The sequence below is a fragment of the Nicotiana tomentosiformis genome, chromosome 12 (assembly GCF_000390325.3).
Source record: "Nicotiana tomentosiformis chromosome 12, ASM39032v3, whole genome shotgun sequence".
Lineage (NCBI taxonomy): Eukaryota > Viridiplantae > Streptophyta > Magnoliopsida > Solanales > Solanaceae > Nicotiana > Nicotiana tomentosiformis.
The window spans coordinates 68,019,766-68,030,198 of record NC_090823.1 but is presented as its reverse complement, the minus strand read 5'-3'; the positions used below and the strand labels follow the sequence as shown (position 1 = coordinate 68,030,198).

Here is a 10,433-nt window from a genome sequence, read left to right as displayed (position 1 = left end):
TGAAAGCCTTGTTATTGATGACCCATGACGATATTTGAAAGTGAAAGAAGGGATTATGAAATATGACGTATGGCCAACGTGCTAAAAATGATATTGCGTTATGGCCATTGATGCCAATTAAATGAATGATATGTAAAGGATTATGAAAAGAACAATAAATCCTTTAAATAATAAATGCTTTGTGAGTATCGTTTAGCCACCGAGGAAGGGTAGGTCGAAATAAACCTAACCCCGAAACTACATACGCCGGTGTAGGAGTGATTGAGGGGTAAATCCCCGTATTAATGTGATGAGGTTGTTTCCCCTTATATGGGATAAGATTGATGTGTTGAGATGTTTTTCCTTAAATGGGATGAGATTATTGCTAGCGAGATGTGATATAATGTCGACTCACACGGCATTGTGCTGAGATGACTTAGCCGATCGGGATAAGATAAAATGCCATGTCGCGCACATGGTGGTATTGCGAGTGGATGTCGGGGTGAGACGGCTTAGCCGATCGGGTTAAGATCGAACTCTGTGCTAAAATCACGGTGTTATATCGGTACTAAAGATCTCCAAACTTAAGAAGATTGAAACTTACTTAAAATTTACCTTTCCCCTAACTTGATACTGTTTGAGTCTCTTATTTGTTTCATGTTTCCTTCTCCATTTACTGTTACTCGTTCTATTGAGAGGGTTTTTAGTTTTACATACTAGTACTATTCCATATGTACTAACATCCCTTTTACCGGGGCACTGCATCTTTAATAGATGCGGGTGGTTCTATAGCAGGTGGTATTGATCAGAAATAGCAGCACACCCTCTCATCAGCTGATTTGGTGCCCCAGTTCATTTCGGGGTCCTGTATCTCTTGTCCTTTATACATAGAATTTCGTGGCCTTGTTGCCGGCACTTGTAAGCACGTAATTTTTGACCCGCGCAACTTTTAAAAGTAGCATTTTAAAAATATTTACTTATTTTTATTTTTGATAAAATTTAGCCTATTTTTCACTTTTAATCTAATAGTAGAACATAAAATTCAAAAATACAAAAAATAGTTTCACTTTGTTTTTTTAACCTCATTACATATCTTTTTCAAGAATATTAGTATTTTTGATAAAAATATTATTTTAATTTTGTGATGATTTTAATCTAATCCTATTTTTATTTTTAGTATGATATTTGAAAAATACCAAAAATAGTTGTCTTAATGGTTAGTTTTATTTTAATAGTTATTTATACTTAAGTAGGGCTAATTAATATTTTGGTAGTATTTTATCTTTGTTTTTTATTTAATAGGCAAGAGTTGATGTGGGGTGGATAAAGTTTTGGTTAATTAGACCAATTTTAAGTACAAATATGCCCATAAAGGCCCAAATCGGGAGCTCATTCCCCTCAGCCCACACACCCCCATCAGATTTTACAACCCTAACGACCCTAATTTCATGGGAGGAGGAAGGGGAAAAAAGGGGAATCGTCTGTTTTTTTTTTTGAGAAGGCATCCTCCTCCTCCTTCAAAATAAATCACAGCAACCATATCCCATTAGAAAAAAAACACCTCCCTTCGCAAAACCAGCGACCAACCCCCGAGTTCTATCACCCTTACCCCCTGAACTTTATCCCTCTCGTTCTCACTGCTTCAAACTCGACCACGTAAATGGCAGTGCCATCGTAGTCACACACGCACACACATAGATATAGGAGGAAGAAGGCTAGGGGTTTTGGGAGTTTTTCGGACAGATATTTCTAGAGAAGAGAAGAAAAAGTTCTAGGGTTCTTTTAAATTTTCAAATTTTTTCTAAGCTTGATTTGAATTCTAGAAAAACGAAAAAATAAAAAAATAAAAAAAATATAGTTTGAGTTAGATTCTGGTTTGATTTTTTGTTTCCATTTCAAACAAAAAATCAGAAAATACCCCAAAAAATATTTTTAGTTACTTCATTTCAATTTCTGGTTTTTGATTTAAAAAATGGAGTTTGTTTGAGGTTGCTTGAATCCGTCACCGGTTTTCGTCCGAGGATCGAGGTTCGCGGCATAATTTTCTATTGCCGCCGTTTTCCATTCCTGTTTGACTCTCGTTGGTGTTTCTCGGATTGATGCTCTTGACACAAGAATCTCACTTGTAATCGTACTCTTTGGCATATTTATTGGAAAGCATTTTCAGGTTCCTATTTTATTCCCTTTCTCCCTAATTTTAGTGTTGATTGAAGCATAATGAGAGTTGATGCTTAATTGACTATAGATTGTTTGATGCTTGGTTAATATTAGAGGAAAGTGTTGGCTCTTGAGATTAACAAACAAACTCAAATCGATTTCGTGACTGTTAACATTAGTGTGGTCGTAATGTGATTGTTTGCAATTTTCATAAATATTTCTGCTTGATTTGGCTGAGTTTACATGTGAAATGAGTTTATGAAATTATTCTTTGTTGTTCTCTGTCTGTTATTGGCTTGGTTAGCTTTGTTTAGTTTCTAAAAATTGTACGAATCCTTGAATCTTAATCGAGTCAATCCCAGTAGTTTGTGTGTGCTTAATTCATCATTCTATCATGATTTCTCCGATGTTGCAATTTGATATGAATCTGCATAATCTCCTGCCCTGTTTTTCCTCCATGACTGACTGATAATCACATCAGAAATCTTCCTTTTCTTGGCTTAAATCTGTCGGCATCCTTAGACAAAGTTTTGATTAGTTTGGCCCTATTTTCTATTTTTTGGGTCCAAAGCCATGAATGCAAGGAACAATTAGTGGTTGAATTCTTGTGTTAAAAGATTGAGAAAGAATGTGAATATTAGCCATTTGACATCAATTCCATATGCATGATATTTTCTGCCTCAAGGTTGATTTATCACTATTGGGATCTTTTAGCTCATTATGGATAAAGCTTGGAGTAGGTTTTTAGTTTGTCATTTGAATTGAATTGTTCCTTTGGTTCTGGATTAATGAATTGGATAAAAAAAATGAATAAGTTCAGTTCTTCAGTACATATTTTGTTTGGTCTTTAGGTGCACAGTGGCTTTAAACTATTTTCATATGCCAATCAAGTAACTATTATGTATATTGTTTGGTTGGATTTGTGTGGGGCCTTCATAGTAGAGTCGGTACATATAATTAGTCTGGAATTAGAGTACACAATTTGATCTTAATTAAAGTGGAATGTCTTTTTTTTAGTGACTCTCCCTGATAGCTTAAGTTTATTCTTTACTTTTACTCTTTTAATTTTCTTGTAATGCCTCTTTCTTTTGGACTTAGAGTGCTTATTTGACTGGAGACTTTGTTGTTTGTGAATGATATTGGCCGTGGGGTTTGGGTTTAAAAAGACTGAAAGAATCCGAGCATGAATTGAACTTTCCTTTTTTTTTACTTAGTTCTCTTTTATTTGCTGTATTTCTTTTATCTGCTAGCAACATGTTTAGACCGGCCACATTTGGGTAGGCTAACCTTAGGTTTTTTATTTCAGTTTTATTTGAGGTGAGCATCCGATTCGATGGCATCTGTCCGCTTTCTACCCTTTGCAAGCGTGCTACTGACTCGATGGACAAACTCAAGGAACTGCTTTGCCTCTAGGTTGACTTTTTATTGACGAGCTACAGCAATTGCACCTATTAAAGCAACTAAAAAGATTATTGAAATCAGTTCAACTGGAAGAAAAAAATCTGTTGATAAATGAATATATTTGGTGAAATGCCCCGTAGATTTTGTATATATTTTTATCCGGGATATGCCTCGTAGTGAATGTAATTGGAAGCTGTAACGGACATCGTGGAGTGAGCATAATATAGACTTTTAGTATTTTCCTCTTATTTTATTTTCTTTTATTTAGGTGGGGATGACTTCGAGCTTTTTGTGTGTTTATTTTTCTTTCGTGTGTTTTTGCCTCAATTTGAGTATTTTTTAAAGCCAAATAGATCAAGTACGCAACCGTAACTTTCACGGGATTCGGAGAATGCCTAACACCCTCTCCCCGAGTCAAATGAACCCCCTTACTCTAACTCTCTAGTGCAGACTATGTTTTAGAGTCTAAATGTGTTTTCAAAAGGAAAAATTAATTTTAAACAGTGACCTGGCACACCGAAACCAAATGTCGAGTGGCGACTCTGAAAATCTTTGAAACATGAATTTTTGTCACTTTCTAATTGAAAACCCTTGTGAGCTTTACAAATAATATTTTTTATTTTAAAGAGGGTTGAGTGAGGTGAAAAAATGGGTGTGACAAATTTGGCGACTCTGCTGGGGAGTTGCAGGTTCGAGCTGATACTTGATCTTGTTGGCTTTTAGGATATTCAGTTGAGGTGTTTGTTTTCTTTATTTGCTTTGTTTATTTGGTTTGTTTGTCTTATTTCGTGTTTTGTTGGTTATTTGTTTATTGTTTTTCCTTATGTGTTTACCGTTTTATAACTGTCATCATTTGCATAACCATGGGTCTTCTTTCTGCAACAAGTCTTCTGGAGTACGTTTGAGCGTACACGGCCTTTTTGTGAGTCACCTGTGTCTTTAGGGGGGTGGCGTGGGAGCGTAGAGTGGGCGGACAGCTAGAGCAGCCGCCATCGACCACGTGGCACCCCGAATTGCCTTGTCTAGTGAACCCCATACTTAGGTCAGCCTTTATGTCATTCTTATTTGTATCATGTTATTTAGACCTAGCAGGGCTCGGTCCCAAGCACCGTTTTCCTTTGTAGGAAGCCTATCCAAATTATGTCAAAATGGGCCTGTGGCCCAAAAAGACATTTAATCATCCCTATGTGCTACATGTTGCATTCTTTTAGGGTAAATGGGTCATTTGGCGGACCAATGAGGTAGAAAAGAGGATGAATTATAAAATGAAGCAAGTTGAGCCCATTCACATTTTTCTTTCATAGTTTTTCCCAAAAAGTTTTTTAGAAAAAAGAGAAAAAGAAAATCCAAAAAGATTTTACATTTTCCATCATTTTTCAAAAAGATAAAAATGTGTTTTCTCCAGATCATTTCTTCAAAATTCTCTCCTATATCCAATCTTCCCGAACTACGCATACCTGATTCTTGTCTTTCGGGGCGGGATACGTAGGCAACCCACATAGGGTCCGGTCTTCCTAGTGAGTCTTAAGTTCTTGGCTTCGCGGGGTCTTAGCCAAATCTTGCATGTCTAGCTATGTTCGGTCACATCGGCCATTTTTGCAAAATAGGGATATTTTCGCAAAAGTGGCTTGTTAACCCATGTCTTAGAGTCTTAAGTTTACCACAAGGTGTCCTCTTAGTTTAAGGTCCATTCCTATTGAATTTGCATGTTCAGCCATTTTTCGGCCACATAGGCCATTTCTGTAAAGTGGGGTCATTTTCACAAAGCAACTTTAGGGACCGCGATTCCTGAGAGTTTATGGGCCTTCGTGAGGTGTTTCCATAGCTTGGTGGTCACCCTTGTTGAGTTTGCACTTCTAGCCATATTTAGGCCACGTAGGTCATTTTGCAAAGATAACCTCACTCGTGCCTTCCATAGCCCAATAGGAAGCATTATGGTCTTACATAGTGCCTCGAGTCACTAACTCTATTTAGTCTTATTTTTTCTCATTCAGGTATGGATTCATTTACCAGAGCTCGAGCATAACAGATACCCCAGGACCATCTTAGTCAGGACCGTTGCTTTCAGGAGCTGTTTGAGGAGACTTTTATATTTTTGAGTCTATTTTGTCTTTTATTTGATATGTCTTGTCCACTAGTATTGATTCTTTTAGGTGGTGTCACAGTCTGTCATGGTCTAGTTGAGTTCGTCGAGTCTTTTGTTATCGTACTTCCTATTTTGTATGTGAAAACCAAAAAAAGTTATAAATGAAAAATCCAAAAAAAAATTTATTTTTAGTTTATTTTGTCCATTACTTTTTCAGAACTACGTAGGCAACCTACATCGGGTTCAATCGAATTATTTTTAAAATTAAAAAAAAGATAAAGTTGTGGGATGCAAAAGAAGAGAGGAAACTGTGGGATGTAAGAAAAGAGCGATAATCAGAAAGAAAAGAGAGGGAAGAAAATGAAAAACCAAGGAGTGTTAGAAAGGAACAAAAAAGGAAAAGGGCCACGAGAGTAAAATTGGGATGATGCAAAAAATGACCCCCGTACCCTCGAAGTCATTTTAGAACCGATAATTGTGACTAGGTGCATTGCACATAATGTGAGATTATCTTATGTTAAATGCCCTAACACTAGTGTGATGACTTCACTTTGTTCCTCTTTGTTGCTTCATTATAGCACAGGGGTGGTTGGTTTGTGGTTCTTAAACTGGTAACTCTTCCCTACAACATAAAGTCGAGGCAATGGCAGATAACAATGGAATTGAGTTGGTTGATACTAGTACCCAAAAGCAATTGGTTGAACAAGATACTGGGTTGGTTGAAGAGGTAAGGATGTTGAGACAACACATGGTGGACATGTATCAGGCTTGGATGACTGGGAAGGCACCACCCCCGCCACTACCTAGCTTCCTAGATGCTACCCTTACCCAAGCTCCGGTCATAGTGCCAAATGATCCTCCATATTCTCCAGATTTTCCCATTTATCACAGCTTTCCTAACCTCCTTAGTAGCTCCATCGTTCGTCCTCCAACTACGTTTCCCAAAAATAGCCCTCCTGATGTTTTTGAGCCCCGCCAACGAGAAGTCTCAGCGGGCATTCAGCCTCAACATCGACCCCATGAACATCTTCGTATTCCAGATAATCCTCTCCGATGCTACTTCTCTCCACAAAATCTCCAAAGTCATACCTCACCTTCCCACCACTCTATCCATAATGCACCTCCATATGCTCTACATCCACAGGACTCGCATTGGCCTGCACCACATCCACTAATGTTTTACCCTCCTCCTCATGCATGCCAACCACCTACCCGCAAGAGGTTCCAACCGAGGCCAGAGTACAAAATGAAAAGGCAGCAGCAAAGAGAAAAGTCTTTCACTCCTATTGAAAAATCATATGCTAGTTTGTTCCAAAAGTTGAGGCAATTGGACATGTTGAAGCTAATTCAGATAAAAATACCGAACCCCCTTTCAAAGAATTTTGATTTTTCTCAAAGGTGCGCATATTGCTATAATGCCCCGGGGCACAGTATAGAAAAGTGTTGGCATCTGAAAAGAGCAGTCTAGAAGATTATTGATGCAGGTGACATTACCATACAAAATCCAGATGCAGCGGATGCTAGCCAAAGTCCATTGCCTGTTCATAATGAGACACATTTGGTGGGCATGATTTGTGTTGAAAGGGAATATGAGAACTCTTATGAATCCCTTGGAGGGCCACTTGCCGCGAAATTTTCAGCGGTATCAATCTCGGTTCCAGAAGTTGATCTTAAAAATGAGTTGGCAAAGAAGACCCAAAAACAATCTGCTGAGGTCATTGTGATAGAGACTTGTGAAGGTCCTAGTAATGTCGATGTGTGACTCAGTGGCTAAGATGTCGAGTTTGGTAATTGGAAAGATACTCCTTTCTTGGCTAGCCAGGGAGGAGTTTTGGTGGTTTATTTTATTGTCATTTCTGATATCCGGGTTATTTCAGGGTTATAATCCAAATATTATGTTGAGACTCAAACCCTTCTTCCTTTTATTTTGCCTAGTTCGTTTAGTTGTAGTAACTCATTTAGTGTTATCTAGGATTGTTCCAAGGTGGTAACCCAAGTTTATTTTGCTTGTTTTGTTATTCAAACCCTTTCACTGTCTGTCTAATGCAATCTCCTATTTTCTAGTCAGATTTTGTGTAGTTCTCTTTTTCTTTTATAGTTCTTTTATGCTGACTCTAGTGACATGACATGCATGCGTAATTCTCAGCCTGGTCTTAAAAGTTAGTCTAATCACGAAGCAATGAAACAAGTTTTGAAGATGAACATTTGAGAGAAATAAGTAAAGATTTGGACATTTTGAGGTAATTTAAAGCCCGAATTGTGTGAAACTGGGGCAGATAGTTTGGGAAGTTAATAGGATGACAAGAATTTGTTACAAGAGAGTGCTTCCTAAATAGTTGAAGCAAGCAACTCTGAGTTCATGTGCACCTCAAGTTACAAGATAAATCCAAGGGAGTTTGTCCCAAACTGATGGAGGGTATTCATTGTGAAGAAGAAATCACCCAATGAGAGTTCGATACTTGACACGGCACTAAATAAAGATGGAAGGCATATCTGGGATATCAATGCCGATGCTACAAAAGAAATATTGTGGATGATCTTCATTATTCATCCTTAAGTTGCATGTGTCGTACTTGGCATTTTCAGATATTAGGAGGCCCTCTTTCAGCTACCCAAATACTTTTATATCCTTCGGTACCCTTTTGAGCATGTGATGATCTCTTTGACCTCCCCTCTTTTGGAATCAAGTTAGAGTCATAAAAAAGAAAAAAAAAAGAAAAAAAAAGAAGAAGTTTGTGTCCCCATAAGGTTTGTTTTAGAAACTTCATTCCAAAAGAAAATTTCAAAAAAAAAAGAAGAACAAAAACAAGAAAAAAAAAGAAAAAAAAGAAAAAGAAAATAGCATCAACAAAGAGTAGTCTTTTGAACTACGTTCGACCTGATTCTTGTTACCACAAGATACGTAGGCAGCCTTATGGTTCGGTCGCACCAAATAAAATATTTCATAATCCCACAAAGTCAAGAGTGGGGCAGTTTTTTAGAAATTCTATTTCAAAAAGAAAAGAAAAAAAAAAGAAGGAAAAGGAAAAAAAAATTTTAATTTCTCTTGTTGCAGAAACTGGGGCAGAAGTTTCGTTTTCTATAAAAAACGGTTCCAAAAGTTGTAAAGTTATACCCCATTTTTCTTATGATTGAATTTGAGCCTTCATGCCTTTCTTTCTTTCTAACCCTATCCAAAAGCCACATTACAGTCCAAAAAAGACCTCCTGGATAATCTTTGAGAGTGCCGAGTTAGACATGCGAGGAACATATTATGTTTTTACCATGGTTAATGCCTTGTCATCTGCAGAATCGGAAGAAATAAGAAGAAAAGAACAAAATGAGAGAGTCTTATCGGTGAAAACCTTCACGGGCACCATAAGGCGACGGTGAGTTGAAAGAAAGAACAAAATGAGAGAGGCTTGATAATGAAAACCCTTCAGGGCATTACAAGTTGACTGAAGATCATGAATTAGATAGGACAATTGGAGCATTGAAGCCTAGTTTCACAACTTAGAGGTATGAATAGAATGGAAGATTAGACTTGCTTGACAGATCAGGCCACTTAATCCAAGATGCACGTCATGATCATTAGAGTTGATGTCACATCAGATAACTTTCTACTTGGTAATTCTCTTGTTAGATGTAATCTCTTTCCACTGTCCCCTTACTTTGTTCTTCTTGCTTTGTTTAAGTCGTCTTTTTGAGTCTACTCTGTCAGAACAAGTGAGAAATGACTTTAAAATTTGCTACCAGCTTTCCGATTGCACAAAACGGAGTGTGACTAGCACATCAAATTGGCATAAGTCAGGGAAAAGTGGCATGCGTACTGAGTTGATAACAATTAAAGTGCTTTGGGATTCATGTGAAATACAAAGGTTCGGTAAATGTCAATTCATGGGCACAATGCAACAGATAGAGGATTTGGGGCTTGAACGGATCATAGGTATTTTCTGTGATAAGGGTGACAGAGAAAGTGATTAGCCAATAACAATCAAGGTCTTCCAAGTTGAAATCAAAGTTATCATGGCAAGTGTAGGAGCACTCGCCCTAAAGATCAAGGCCACAAACCAACCACTATGTTTTAAACTCACAAGTCTTCTTTGCTTGAAATAGGGACGAAGACTATGTCCAAATCAAAGATTGAAAGCTTGAATTTTTTTAGGTGTCGTGCCCAAATTTTGTGAGCACAAAGGTTGTTTGAGAAGGTTTTTACATGCTAGACATTCTCCTAGTTGAGAAGATCATACCTCCTAGGCATTCTCCCCAGTCAAAAGAGTTTTTAGTTTTTCTTTAAGTTCAGGAGTCCCGCCTGTAGAATAGGGTCAATTTTAGTTGTTAATCTTTAGCATTTCTTTAGTTCTGGGGTCCCGCCTGGAGAATAGGGTCAGTTTTAGTTTCTCTAAGTCGTTAATCATTAGCTTTTCTTAAGTTCAGGGCGTCCCGCTTGGAGAATAGGGTCAGTTTAATTTCCTTAAGTCGTTAGTCTTTAGTTTTACTTAAGTTAGGGGTCTCGCCTGGAGAATAGGTTTAGTTTTACTTTATTCAAGTTTAGTTCATAGTTTTCCTTAAGCTCAGTCTCACATCTAGGAGAGGCATTTCCTAGTCTGGGTCTTTCAGGATATACCTTTGGGAGACGCACTTCCTAAATTGAGATTTTCACCCCTAGGAGACGTACTTCCTAGTTTGGGTCATTTAAGTTCATCCCTAGGAGACACACTTCCTAGTTTGAGTCATTGAAGTTTCACCCCTAGAAGACGCACTTCCTAGTTTGAGTCATTGAAGTTTCACCCCTAGGAGACACACTTCCTAGTTTGGGTCTTTCAGGATA

The 10,433-nt window shown here is 37.7% G+C and overlaps 1 long non-coding RNA gene across 1 annotated transcript; it reads left to right on the top strand.

The window, feature by feature from the left end:
* The first annotated feature begins 1,368 nt into the window (after positions 1-1,368).
* On the top strand, positions 1,369-4,675 carry LOC104096842 (uncharacterized). Its single transcript, XR_001969380.2, has 2 exons — positions 1,369-2,146; positions 3,443-4,675. It is a non-coding gene; the product is annotated as an uncharacterized lncRNA (long non-coding RNA).
* The last annotated feature ends 5,758 nt before the right edge of the window (positions 4,676-10,433 follow it).